Genomic DNA, 6047 nt, shown 5'->3' with positions numbered 1-6047 from the left:
TCTTAGTTAACCAGTGTAGTGGAATTGTGTCCAAATAAGGCCCTAAGGCCTGTCAAATATGACTCCTATTAATTAATTCCCGCGCCTTCTTTAATCAGACTTAAGTTTACCACAACACAAGGATCAATCTGAGACAGAGAGTTCAGTTAAGCAGGTTTACCGAGTCCAGCATTAGAGTTACAACACAGCTGTGGATTCACAAACAGCATCTAAGTTTCCTTGGCAACAGACACTTTAAGTCAGAGCTGGTCCACCAAGATCTCGTCTGAAAATTAACCCTGCTCTGTGTTTTCCCTGTGACTTTATTCTCTCCTCACAGGAGGGTGTCTCCTAGTCTCTAGACAGAAACTGTCATCTTCCACAAACACACACACACCAAGGTCGGGTCTCTGTGTGGTGCAACTTCCTCGTCTGCTCTCGCAACCTTCAAACAATGCACCTCTACGCCGTAAAAGCCTAAACTATTGTTATGACTTAAGCTAAACTTTCTGTGCATCAGAGGTCACCCGGAGTACTTTTAACCACTTCCTCAATGACTAACACAGCTCTTTTTGCAACGAGCACATATACACATTTTGTTAATAAAATATTTCTACAGTAGGTAAAAGTCTTGTTGACATTCAGATTTACAAGAGAACAGATGGTAGCATGAAAACATTGTTACGACAATAAATACAAACAACATAAACGGACAGCTGTCACACACTACAACAGACTGCACACAATATCCCGCATGTGTGTAATGTACAGTATGAAGTCGGCTAACGCAGCGTGACAACCTGAGGTTATTTTCAATTAGATTTTACAGTATTTTAGTTTGGACTTTTGGATTTCATTTTAGTTTGAGTTAGATTTCAGAGTGTGTTTGGTAGTTTTAGTTTAGTTTCAGTTTTTCAGAAAGGTTTAGTTTTAGTTATGTATATTTAGTTTTAGTTTGTGTTTGTCAGAGCCGGGTATAATGTCTCAGAAGTATGTAGCTGCAGAATACATGGTTGGAGAATAGCCATGATTTTTAATGATTAATCTTTGAGCTCCTTTAGTGTCTGATGTAAAGCGACTATAGCACAGCGTCAAGTCTGTTCAGTTTCCGTGGTTCAACGTCACGATGAGAGCTGAGGGAAATTCCTGCTGTGTTTTTTTATTTTTCAGTAGTGAAATATTAAAGCTAAAAACCTAAACTGAAAGCTAAAACTGCAATTATAAAAAATATAAAAACTGTGCATTCTGTCGCCCCCATGAGGAATTCTAAGTAATGACAAGAAAACTGTCTGCGTGTCTACTAGAGCTGTAATCGGGCCTTAAAAGTTCGGTCCGACAAGGCCCGAGCCGGACAGAATTCGGCCTGAGCCCGACAAGTAAATTTTGATTGACAGCTTTTTAAAAGCCCGAACCCATTTACAGCCCAACATTATTCAAATGTGCCGCTCTTTTGCCTTTTGTCAAGAATGAGTCATTTATACATGTTTTAACATCATGTATTCATGACTAACGGAGGCTATCGGCCACTTGGAAGTTGGAACAAAGAAATAAAATAAGTCCTACAGAGGCCAGCCTCCGTTTCACCTCCTCAGCATCCATTTTCGCGCTAATCAAAACGCATCACCTGACCGCTCATTTACCGCGCAACCCGGAGCGCAAGCCCGAGCCCGACCCGAGCCCGTGTAAAATGATAGAAATTAAAAGATCTTCAGCTCTAGCCGAAGTGTTGTGTGCCTTATTTGCACCATTTTTCCGGAGCATTAAGTCGTTGCGGACTATTAACCTCTTTGAACATTCACGTTTTTGTCCTGCACCAGCAACTACATAGTTGTGCACAACATCAACGTCTTCTTTCCTGAACAACAGCCGCCATGTTTTTACAGCTTGAAAATCTAAAGCAAAGACCGAGGACAGCTGCGTTCGTCCAATCAAAGTGTAGGGACGGTTCATGTTGTCGTCCCCGCAGCAAAGAGCTTCGGCGTCTACCCACTGACCTTCTGGAGACTTTTTCAACGTTCGGCACGTCATCGTCCGAGTCGTTGTCCTCGTCAGACTGAATCGACAACGTGCTCTTAGTGGATCTGGAGGGTGAAAGGACAAACAAACAAGGAGACGGAGGTACTGTAAAGGACTCGGAGAGTAGTTGTTGTGAGTTTAGATGGAAATAAAATGGTAAATCAATGCTCTGTTTCCTGCCTGAGCAATATATATGCAGGGTATACCCCACCATTATAAGTCTGAGGTGCAGCTTCCGAACAAGGCAAAATGATTGTGAAATGCGGCAAAAAACCACCAATTTTTTTTAAAAAAAAAGCAAATGGACCAAAAGACTTTCCTCGGATCCAATGATTGGAGTTGGACTTCTTTAAAGGAACATGCCGACTTAGTGGGACTTTAGCTTATTCACCGTATCCCCCAGAGTTAGATAAGTTCATACATACCCAAGCACTGCTACTTCTGCTACTTGGGCGGAGTGATTTGCTCGCAGCACCTGACAAGCCCCGCGGTGAGGAGCAGAGAGTAACAACGGTGCTTTTCAGGTGTTGCGCTAATCACTCCGCCCAAGTAGCAGAAGTATCAGTGCTTGGCCTTCTGAGAATATAGTTCCCAGTATGTATACGGTTAGAAGACGGCTATAACTCATGTGACCTTGTTATTTGTACACGCTGTGACTATACAAATCACAACATGTAAATAGGAACATGTTGGCGTTATTTTGTCACTTATTGGGAGCAGTAGGCTAGATGGAGCCAGTTACCTCCAGGATCTGTGCTAAGCTAAGCTAGATGGAACCAGTTACCTCCAGGGTCTGTGCTAAGCTAGGCTAGATGGAGCCGGTTACCTCCAGGTTCTGTGCTAAGCTAGGCTAGATGGAGCTGGTTACCTCCAGGTTCTGTGCTAAGCTAGGCTAGCGGTGGGTGCGTCAGACAGAGTTACGACACGCACGGAGATGAGAAGGGTATGTATGGACTTATCTAACTCTGGGGGATACGGTGAATAAGACAAAGTCCCAATAAGTTGGCGTGTTCCTTTCACTAGTTTTGTCTTTAAGCTTTTTGACTGTTATTTATTTTTTATCTGCTCTAGCGTTTCCACCGTTTCAGACACAGACACGGTGATTATAACGCTCCAAAATCAGGTCAAATTTCATAATTTTCTTGAGGAAAGACCCCTAAACCCCTCTGCCAAATATGTGCACCCAAGTCTTTGACAAACCCCAGGGAAAACACGCAATACGTTTACGCAACATTTACATTCGAGCAACCCAAAAGACAAGAGAGAAACTCTGCATTTCTTAATTTCAAAGCAACAAATAACAAATAAGCTAAACCAGGTTAAACTTGATCAACCTGGAACAACATTTAGGCATGAGGTCAAAGTAGTCATAAATTAAAGCCATTTTTCTTGGTATGTTCTGACAATAAACACATAAAGAAAGGGACCAAATATTACCGAGACGTAGGGCGATATGGAGAAAATCAAATATCTCGATATTTTTGACAAAATACCTCGATATCGATATCGATACCGCAACGATACTGTAGTGTTGACTAGTGGGGCTTTCACAAAATATTTACACAATGAGATTTTTGATAAATAATCATCAGTAATGTGGATATAATGACTAAGTGGGTAAAGGCAAATAATAGAACAGGTCTGGTGAGTTGAGAAAATTACATCACTTTACTGTAATGCAGCCTTTAAAACCAGGAAGAGACAACATTTATGCCATATTACGATATTACGATTAGAGCTTAGATCGGCCCAAAAAATCAAGCCCGAACCTGCCCGAGCCCGAGCACGTTGCGTCCGAGCCCGGCCCGGCCCGACACATTAACTGGAATTATGAGCCCGAGCCCGATTTAAACCCGACAATTTTTTAATACGTGGGCCGTTATAACTGACGTTCTCAACTACAATTCAGAGTTGTTTGAACTGCAGAAATCTGTTTAGAATAATACAACAAGGACGAAGCCTGTAAACTGCTGTTAGTTTATTCAGAATGGAACGGATCGCAGATGGATCTGAATGAAGAAATGTAAAAAAAATAGAAACAATGATGAACAACATGTTGTTGTCACTGCCCACGACTTGTTTAAACTGCTTCCATACCTCCGACTTTCCTCCACACTTGCTCAAAGTTAATTCTCCTGTTTTTCTTTTTTTCTTTACATCTTCAAGCTCCCGGTGTGATGCGTGCGAGAGGAGGAGACTCCGCGCATGACATGTGCTGCATTTTGTAACTGCAGCCTAACTTTTGTAGGCTACACATTTGTTACTTTTATATAGCCTATATATATATATATATATTTATAATATTTCTGATTATGGCATAGCTATCTCCCCACCCAAATAGGATAATAAGGTAATGGATAAAAAAAAAATAAAAAAATTGCTTGATCAAGGGTCCGGCCCGGCCCGAGGATGTGGCGGAAAATAACGGCCCGAGCCCGACCCGAGGTCCGGTCTGGCTCGGGTCGGGCTCGTGCTCGGGCCGAGAATCTAAACTCTAATTACGATATCCAAAATCTAAGACGATATCTAGTCTCATATCACGATATCGATATAATATCGATATATTGCCCAGCTCTACCGAGACGCATCATACACAACTAGCCATGTGGCACTTCATTTTTTTGGGTAATTTGACCATTTTTGGCAAACACGCACATGTATTTCTTTGTTTAAAGAAAAAGGAAAGTCTGACCTGAATGCTGCTCTGCGGGTGGTGTTCAGACCGGAGGTGCTGATCCTGAACGTTCCTCTCGGGAAGCCTGAACAACAACGGAGGAAAGGACAACGTCAGGGCTAATAGGTCCGCTACAACTCACACTTCTTTTAAATCAAGGCTGAAGAACTTTTCTCTCTGACGCTCCCTGTTTTTAAAAGTAATTGTTCATTTCTTACACTGCACTGTACATTTTATTCTAGTATTTCATACTTCGTCTTATTATATTTTAGCTGGGTTTTTTTTATATTCTCTTTAACAAGTGTCTTGAATCAGAGATCTTCAACAGGGAGTCCTCAGAGTTAAAAATACTGAAATGTCTTAACATGAATCCAACATCTTATCAGCAAATATAAATCAGGCTATTTGTGAAAAAAACATTGATGATAGGCTAAGGCTATGTTCACACTCTTTTTTAACAAGAAAAAGTTGACTAGGGCGCTTATTAAGTGAAAAAAAAATAAGCTGGCAGCGTTTTGGTTACAAAAGGCAGCCAAGAGCGTCTTTTGTTGCTATAACAACAGCTACTGCTACATTATCCTAGCTAGAGCGCTATGCGGATCGGTGCAAATGCTAACATTAGATAAAACAAAGAGGTGAAGCGAGCCAGAGAAAGAACAGAGAAAGAGAAAGATGCAAATCCTCCATTATAACAGCAATGCTCCAAGGTCCAAACGCGCCTGGCTTTTAAAGGGAATGGGAGATGATCTCTGATTGGTTGATTGCATGTTACGCCCAAAACACACCTCTGATTAATGAAGACACTAAGTACAACCCTTTAGAACCATGCGCCCGGCGCAAGGACCCTTTTTTCCGCCGTCAAACTAGCAAAAGTGGATTTGGTCACGGCCTGAACACGCTTCACGCCGTGCGCTTAGATCGTTAAAATAGGGCCCTTTAACTTAAACGTGAAGTGTTCTGGATGAATATTGTAACTGTGTTTGTGCTTTTGGTTCAGCGGGGCAGAGCTGACCGTTGCTGGGTCCCTGGTACAGCGACGAGGCTCGGCTCAGTTTGGCGTCAAAGTTGTGGTTGGTGGTGCTGCAGCTGCTGTCGTCGTCTGGAGCCACTTCCTGCCTGCTGTCCTCCTCGCCAGCGACTCCACCTGGAAACAACAGATTGTAGAAGACAAAAAAGGGAACAAAGGGAGATGTTCAGGAGGCCACATTATGAAACCGTCAGGGGTTTCTCCCCCAGTGTACTGCAAGCCTGGCGGCCCACCGGGCCTAAGCCTCGGGGGAGTATTCATTAATGTACTTTTTTAACCTTTGTGTCGTGTTCCCGTTGAACATGAACTTGTTGTCTTCTGGGTTGAAAGTGAAAATGAACTTTTTTTGGC

General features: G+C 42.5%; 1 protein-coding gene across 1 annotated transcript in view; it reads right to left on the bottom strand.

Moving 5' to 3' along the window:
* LOC118493346 (ATPase family AAA domain-containing protein 2-like) overlaps positions 1-5758 on the bottom strand; it is a 35638-nt gene extending 29880 nt beyond the window's left edge. The window contains exons 1-3 of the mRNA XM_035992971.1: positions 5682-5758; positions 4688-4754; positions 1974-2060 (exon numbers count right to left, since the gene is read on the bottom strand). The gene's annotated coding sequence lies outside the window, so the exon portion shown is untranslated. The remainder of the gene's footprint in view (positions 1-1973; positions 2061-4687; positions 4755-5681) is intronic.
* Positions 5759-6047: the final 289 nt, after the last annotated feature.

Source organism: Sander lucioperca, chromosome 16 (assembly GCF_008315115.2).
Source record: "Sander lucioperca isolate FBNREF2018 chromosome 16, SLUC_FBN_1.2, whole genome shotgun sequence".
NCBI classification, from domain to species: domain Eukaryota; kingdom Metazoa; phylum Chordata; class Actinopteri; order Perciformes; family Percidae; genus Sander; species Sander lucioperca.
Note: the sequence above shows the minus strand (reverse complement) of the source record. Positions and strands in the feature narration are given on the sequence as shown.